We start from the raw sequence: 8129 nt of genomic DNA, 5'->3' as shown, positions 1-8129 counted from the left end.
ATACTACACCACCTCTGTTAGAAGACATCACCCAACCAAACCAAACTCTGTATATCATAACTAGCCTAAAAACTCACAAAACAAAGCTAAATCCTAAAGAGAGAGCCCTCTCTGATTGCGGGTGGGCTAGAACCTGCAGTCCAAAGATTGGTTTGTGGTTACCTTGGCCGTATCCCTTTAAGGAGCTTTAGGGACAACCTGAGTGTTAACAGAGTGCAAGGTCTAGAAATGGCTGAAGACAGTGAATATTTGTCTGTGATAGTCCAAACCTCATTTCAGTTAACAAATATTGTACATCCTAAGTTAAGACAGCCAGTGTTAAAAGATTTTGTTGTTGTAGGAGTAAGCAATGAACAGGAAGAAGGTGTTCATTATGATAAAGGAGCTTTGCCTAATGACTGGTACATTCAATATAAGTCTCTGGCAGCTATAGAGAGCTCAAATAGCATGCTTAAAAGAATGTCTGTATCTGATGGTTGTGTTAGAATAATTCCAAACAGACCAAGAATACCACGACCGATAGTTATGCCAGAAAAACATGTGTTACCAGCAATCTCAGAAAATGAACCAACTCCTGTCAGTGGAAGAAGATCTTTCTATCGTCATATTCCTACACCAAAAGAGCCTAGTTCTTCCACCAGTACACCGCTGTCCACAAACCAGTTGTATATACCAGAAGAAAAACCATCTTTGTTGTAAATAAAATGTTTAGAACATATGTCAATACTACTCCACCTGTAGAGGAATTTCAATTTGCAAATCGTAGATTTGTAAAAGGAGGAAAGTGGCCACCTAAAACAAAGTTTAGTACTTCTTCATCAAATACCAGACAGCCACCCACAAGAGCTGACTGTGCCCCATTACTAGAACAGAATTCACAGAATCCAAATGACATGGACCAAGTATACCAGATAGGAAACTATCTAACCACTTGGTGTGCTCACGTAGAAGATTTTCTAGATGACCTAGGCAAACAAGTAGGTTTGATAAATGTTAATCTCAAATTGCTCTATGATGAGCAACAATCAGAGAAGCTAGAGAAAGAAGAAAGGAGAAGAAGGAGACATAAGAAGAAGGCCAAAGAAATTCCAAAGTTTCATATAGATATGAGTGCACCCAATTATTGGGATCTAGAAGAAGAAGAAGAGGCAAAAGAAGCAGTAACTGCAACTAGTGCAGAAGAGGGTACTTCTAAGGACACTGGAAAGCTAACCAGTGAAAGAGAGACATATAAAACTGATAAACCTTTTGAGTCAAAGAAGGAAGTCATGACCCTTGAACAAGCTGCCTCTAAATTCCCTTCTTTCATTTTGCCATCTATAAATAATCAGAATAAGGCACACATTTTGAAAGAAGTCAATAAATATCCTCGTGTTGAAGAAGACCTGTATGCAGCCAATACTAGTGGCTATATCTTAGATCTAGATAATTCTTCAAACCCTGGAGAATCAATCCAGATTTGGATAGGAGCTTTGTATCAAATGCAGGTTACTACAAAATTGGATAATATATCCATCATGGTCCTAGCAGAAAAACGCATGACTGGTATAGTCTATGATTGGTGGATGGGACCATCAGAAGCAGAAAGAAGAGCCGTCATGGAAGCCGGACTGTCCACATTGGAGTTATTATTAAAGACACAGTTCGTGCCAGAACCAGTTGATGAGAAGAAGCAATTAATAACAGATCTTAGTCGGATGGAATTAAAAGATCTGAAATATCTTGATCAATTCAGTAAAGATTTCATGGCTAAGGTTTTTAAAGCTAATCTCTCAAATGATGTGGCTCAAAAAATTTCATTTTTGTCAAAGTTACCAGGCAATCTAGGAGACCTCATTATGAAAGATCTAGATGTACAGAACAAAAGACTAGATCAAGTTTATTGGGTTGACCTTCTTTTCAGGGTTACAGAGAAAGTTAAATACTTATGCTGGCAGAAGAAGGCGCATGACATCACACCCAGTTCAGATGTCTGCAAAATAATGCTACCATGGACACCTTTCAGAAAGAAGAAGAAAACAAAAAGGTATGGTAGATTTACACCCAAGGGAGTCTCAAATCCCAGAAATCCTTTCCGTAAATATAAATTTTTAAAGAAAAGATCAAGACCCAGAAACGACAGCTGTTGTTTCATTTGTAAAAAAGAAGGACATTTTGCATGTAAGTGCCCACAGAATTCATCTAGTAAGCTTAAAGCCTGTATAGACATAGAAGAGTTTCAAGATGATTGGTCAGTTGTAGATTCAGAAGATGATATTTCAGATGTATATATTCTAACTGAAATATCAGATGCAGAAGAAGAAGAAGAAAATGTTCAAAAAATGAATTTTTGTCCATCATGTTTTGATGATGAGTTTTCAGAAGAAAACCATTACAGCGAAGAAGAAAGTGACACTGAAATCACTAGTGAAACATCAGATGATTCAGATGATGAATCTGTAACTTCACAGTCAGAGCAGCGAGAAAAGTTGACAAAAAAAGGTAAGCAACCTCTGTTACCTTTTCCTGAAGTAAATTCTTTTTGCCCATTTGAGAAAAGAACAACAGCCTCAACCAGTCTTCCACAACCAGAGATTAAAAGAACATAAGAAAATACATTGTTAAAAAAGATAGTCAAGACTAATAGCCTTATTTATATCCCGGTTCAAGTTCAAGTAAGAAATGAGTGGATATCTATAGATGCATTCATTGATACCGGTGGATCTAATAATTTGGCTAGACCATATTTATTTAAATCTCTGTGGAAACCACTGCAAAATATACTGGTTTCAGAAACCATTGGAGGATCTGTCAGTTTAACTCATTATGTAGACAATATTTCTTTGAAAGTTGGGGGGAGTATTGTTAAGATCTCTGCAATATAGCATTTTGATCCCTCAGCTAGTTTAATGTTGGGAATGCCATTTTTAAATTCTGTGCTTCCAGTGACAATCAGCTAAGATAAGTTGATTATCAATTTGAAAAAGAAAGCCATTTATGTCCATAGGTTGTTTATTGCAAACTCAGAAGCCAGACATGAAAATAGCCAGAAAAGAGTAGGAGCCAAAAAGCCAGTAAAAGATTCTGATGATTGGCAGGAAGTCCTGCAGTTCTATGAAGCAAGAGCAGAATCTAAAACAAAACAATTGGCATGCATAGATCCCAATTGGTCTACAGAACAAGATGATATCCACAAAAGACTTCTAAAAAGTTGCTCAGAAAACCCACAGCAGTTTTGGGAAACAGAAAGTCCGATGCAAGAAATTATAACCTTGCATGACAATGGAGTCAAGGGAAAGTTGATTCCCTGCACTCCCTCAGATGAGCAGGAAATAAAGAAACAGATAAAAGAATTGCTACAGATGCAGCTCATTGAGCCAAGCAAGTCCCATTACGCTTGCTCAGCGTTTCTCGTAAGGAATCATTCTAAGATAGTTAGGGGAAAACCCAGAATGGTGATAAACTATAAAGCCCTCAATGCCATCACTCAGAGCTTTAACTTGTTGGAAATAATACTGAGAGGGGGGGGTGAATCAGTATTATCAAATTCTTTTCAATATACCTTCTAGATTTATAATTTAATTTATTCTTCGGATGTTGACCATTAATTTGAATGTCAGTACCATATAATAATGAACAGGAACAAGAAAAACAGACAGTCACACCAATGAACACCAGATATAAGGTGGAAACCCAATGTGGGTGAAAACCACCTGCTGCAATGTGTCTCTATCTTCTTTCAATTAGAAACTTCTTTTTACAATGATTCTGTACTGGTGCAGTCCTTTACCAGTACGCAGGCTGCAACCTGCAAAGAGCTACAACCCTCTCTCGTTTTCCAGACTCTCCTGGAAGGGAGCTACAACCCCCTTAGCTCTTGTACTAGCTGAGCTACTAGTACGTAGGTGCTCACCTACTGAAGGCTTCAACCTTCTCTTTTCTTCCAGGGACCACGTTTCATAAATTTTCAAACTGGATCCAAGAATCTCAATCAAACATCAAATAGATTTGCAATCAACCAACTTCCTTATGAAAATATTGAACCAATAACTTCTCAGAACACAGTACCAGTAATCAGACACCAATTTTGAACCATGAACACAGCAGTGATAGACAGAAGCAGCTAAAACATATTTCAAGAGAAAAGTCCGCAACTTCACCAATAGTAACCTGCGAATGTCCGCACTTTCTCTGTCAGTGACCGGCGTAGCTTCGCTCTTCGTTGTCTATGGCCTGCGCAGCTTCGCACTTGTACTGTCTCTTCCCTGCGGACCTCCGCACCTGCGACATCTTTTGATCTGCGTACCTCCGCACCTGCGCTGTCTGTGCTTTGCGCACCTCCGCACCTGCACTGGCGGCTGCTCCGCGCACCTCCGCACCTACACTGTCGGCTTCTCCGCGCACCTTAGCACCTGGGGCGTCTTCTGATCTACGCACCTTCGCACCTGAACTGTTACTGGCTTGCCGGCCTCCGGATAAAGACAGTTTATCAGTCCTCAGATATACGCTCGACTGTCAGATTCACAGATCTGATCATGCGCCAAAGAGATCACGACCCCTCAGTTGATCTGACTTCTCATGCTCAGGTTCAACTATAACTCACCAACCGATTACCAGTATTTCAGATCTTGTTTGTCTTAAGATATTCAACACACGAGTGCCCAGCCAAATGATCTCATTTCCTTTTTATATACAAGCCCTTACATAAACCATGGACCAAAACCATAGAAACCCAATACAAGAGATTCAAAACCTTGGTTCAATATTTTAGATGCAAAACCACGGACCAAAACCATAGGATCAAAAATCGTCAAACTAAATACCATGGATCAACCATAAAATTTCCCACGTGCACGCGTTTCTCTGCATGAAAGTGAGTGAATTTGACGTCCGCACTTTTTGTTCAGAGAACATGCGGGTATGTGCGCACCTCTTGTTCAGAGCACCTGCGGGTCTGCAGCTTTTGTTACGCGCACCTGCAGGTATCTCATTTTCTATCATTTTGAGAGCCTGAACAGTGATTTGCCACTTGAGTGAGTTTCCATCAAGGACAACACTTATGCCATAGTGCCACACCTGTGTCATAATGCCAACAATCTCCCCCTTTGTCATCAAGGGCAAAGGGTGATGCTCCCCCTGAGAACATGCTAAAAACTCTGCTCTGCTGTATTGATCGTGCTCCCCCTGACTGTAGGCCAGATCTGCAAAAGAAATGTTCTTCAAGAAGAACCATGATCCATTATACATCATAAATGACCTTCCTATCACCAAAAGACTCTATACATACATCCATCACCCAACCAAGTGGGGATTACCCAGAAATTTACATATGACAACCAAGAACATTATATCATTCATCCCAGGCATAGTGGGGAAACCAAAATAGGCCGTTACATGACCTTGACAACAGAAATATAAGACATAGAGACAAAACATTAGCAGCATTATTCAGATCAGCATCCATGTTCTTCTTCTGTACTTGCTCCTCCAAGATCTTCTACCATAATGCCAACAATGCATTATTAGAAGAATATATGCTCCCCCTGAACCTGTGCCAGCTGGTCTTTGACAGATCCATACACCAGCGAATGTACGCGCATACTCCATATGAAACTCACGTACAACCAACAATTTCTGAAACAGATAAGATTCAACAGCAAGATGATGCATCAACTACCCCCAGCTTTTGTCTGAGGTATTCAAAGGTCTCCCTGGGCAGAGGTTTGGTGAGAATATCCGCAACTTGTTCCTTAGAGGGAACATACTCCAACTTGACCTTTTGTTCAAGCACTTGTTCCCGAAGAAAATGATACTTGATTGGTATGTGCTTGGTCTTTGAATGCATGACAGGATTCTTTGAAATACTGATTGCACTTGTATTATCACAGAAGATGGAGATAGGTGGAGTACAAGTGATTTGCATGTCTTGCAATGTTTGCATCATCCAAAGGAGTTGTGTGTACCAAGATGTAGCAGCTACATATTCTGCTTCAGTTGTAGATAATGCAATAGAGCTTTGTTTCTTGTTGAACCAAGATACTAATCTAGGACCCATGAAGAATGCACCACCACTAGTGCTTTTCCTGTCATCCACGCTCCCTACCCAATCCGCATCTGTGTATGCATGAAGTGTGAGGTCTGTACCTCTAGGATACCATAAGCCATAGTTTTGAGTTCCTTGAAGATACTTGAAGATTCTCTTAACTGCCTGAAGATGAGTTTCCTTTGGATTTGCCTGAAACCTTCCAACTATTCCCATTGCATGCATAATTTCTGGTTGGGTACCTGTTAGATAGAGCAGACTACCAATCATGGATCTATAGGTTGGTTGAGGTACTGCTGTCGATTCATCATTCGTGCTGAGGCTGCATCGTGTCACCATAGGGGTACATACTGGTTTCGAATCCTCCATCCCATATTTCTTCAAGATCTGCTTGAGATACTTGGTTTGTGATAGAAAAATACCGTCTTTGTTTTGTTGGACTTGCAAACCAAGGAAATATGTGAGCTCACCAAGCATGGACATTTCAAACTCCTTTTGCATCACCAAGGCAAAATTTTGACTCATGTCTTCTTCATTGCTGCCAAAGATGATATCATCTACATACACAACAAGTATTAGCAACTTTTCATTGTCAGTTGATCCTTTTATAAAACCTTGTTGATAAAGATATTTATCCAACCGATAATACCATGCCCTAGGAGCTTGTTTAAGACCATAGAGAGCCTTTTTGAGCCTGCATACAAGATTTGGATCATTTCCAAGGATGAACCCATCTAGTTGTTCAATGTACACTTCTTCATTCAAGTCTCCATTCAGAAAGGCAGATTTTACGTCCATCTGAAATACTTTGAACTTCTGAAAGCTAGAGAGAGCAAGGAACATTCTTATAGCCTCAAGTCTAGCAACTGGTGCAAAGGTTTCTTCAAAGTCTATGCCTTCTTGTTGAGCATATCCTTTACAAACAAGTCTTGCCTTGTTTCTAACCACATCTCCATTTTCATTTAGTTTATTTTTGAAAATCCACTTTGTCCCTATGACATTCTTATCTTTTGGTCTAGGAACCAATTCCCAAGTGTTATTCCTTTCAATCTGTTCAAGTTCTTCATCCATTGCCTTGACCCAGCATTCATCTTTGCATGCCTCTCTTACATTTTATGGTTCAGTGGAGGAGAGTAATGCCAAATAGCTTGAAGCTTCTGCAATTGTTCTTCTTGTTTGTATACTTGCCTCCTTTTGCCCCAAAATTTGAGATTCTGGATGATTCTTTTGAACATACCTGGATGGAGTCTTTTCTTCTATCCTTATCTGTTCCTCTGGTGCCTCATGGGTTTCTTCTTCATCATGAATCTGATTTGATGTTGATGGATAGTCCTCATCATCTTCGAAGTCTTCAGATCTTACCTGCCTGGGAGTGTTTTCTTCTTCATCCACCACTACATCAATGTTGTCAACAATTCTTCCAAGCCTTTTATTGTAACATTTGTATGCTTTGCTGTGAGGAGAATAACCAAGGAGAATGCCTTCATCTGCTCTAGGTTCAAACTTGCCAAGATTTTCATCATTATTTTTAATATAGCATTTGCTTCCAAAAATTTTGAAATGTTTTACTGAAGGAGTCTCACCATACCAGAGCTCATGAGGAGTTTGAGTGTTGTTCACCCGGATATTTTTCTTGTTGAGAATAACAACTGCAGCAAATGCGGCTTCACCCCAGAAGGTTTCGGGAGTTCCAGACTCATCAAGCATAGCACGAGCCATTTGTTGAACCGTTCTGTTAATCCTTTCCACTACTCCATTTTTCTGAGGAGTCCTAGCTGTAGAGAATTCCCTTCTTATTCCATGTTCTTCACAAAAATCGAAAAACTCATTTGAGGTAAACTCCCCACCTCTATCAGACTTGAGGCATTTAATTTTGAGATCTGATTCGTTTTCAACCAAGGCTTTAAAAGATTTGAATTTTTCAAAGGCTTCTCGAGGTGACCTTTTCCTAGATGGACCACATACATCAGTATGGACAAGTTCAAGCGGTCTGCTAGCTGATCCTTCCTTCTCAGGGAAGTTAGTTCTGGTTTGCTTACCAAACTGACATGATTTGCATATTGTATTTTCTAGAATTCTGATATCTGGAAGACCCCGAACTGCCTGG

Source organism: Pinus tabuliformis, chromosome 9 (genome assembly GCF_031772625.1).
Source record: "Pinus tabuliformis cultivar Carrire ecotype Pingquan chromosome 9, CPIR1, whole genome shotgun sequence".
NCBI classification, from domain to species: Eukaryota; Viridiplantae; Streptophyta; class Pinopsida; order Pinales; family Pinaceae; genus Pinus; species Pinus tabuliformis.
This window is presented reverse-complemented; position numbering follows the sequence as displayed.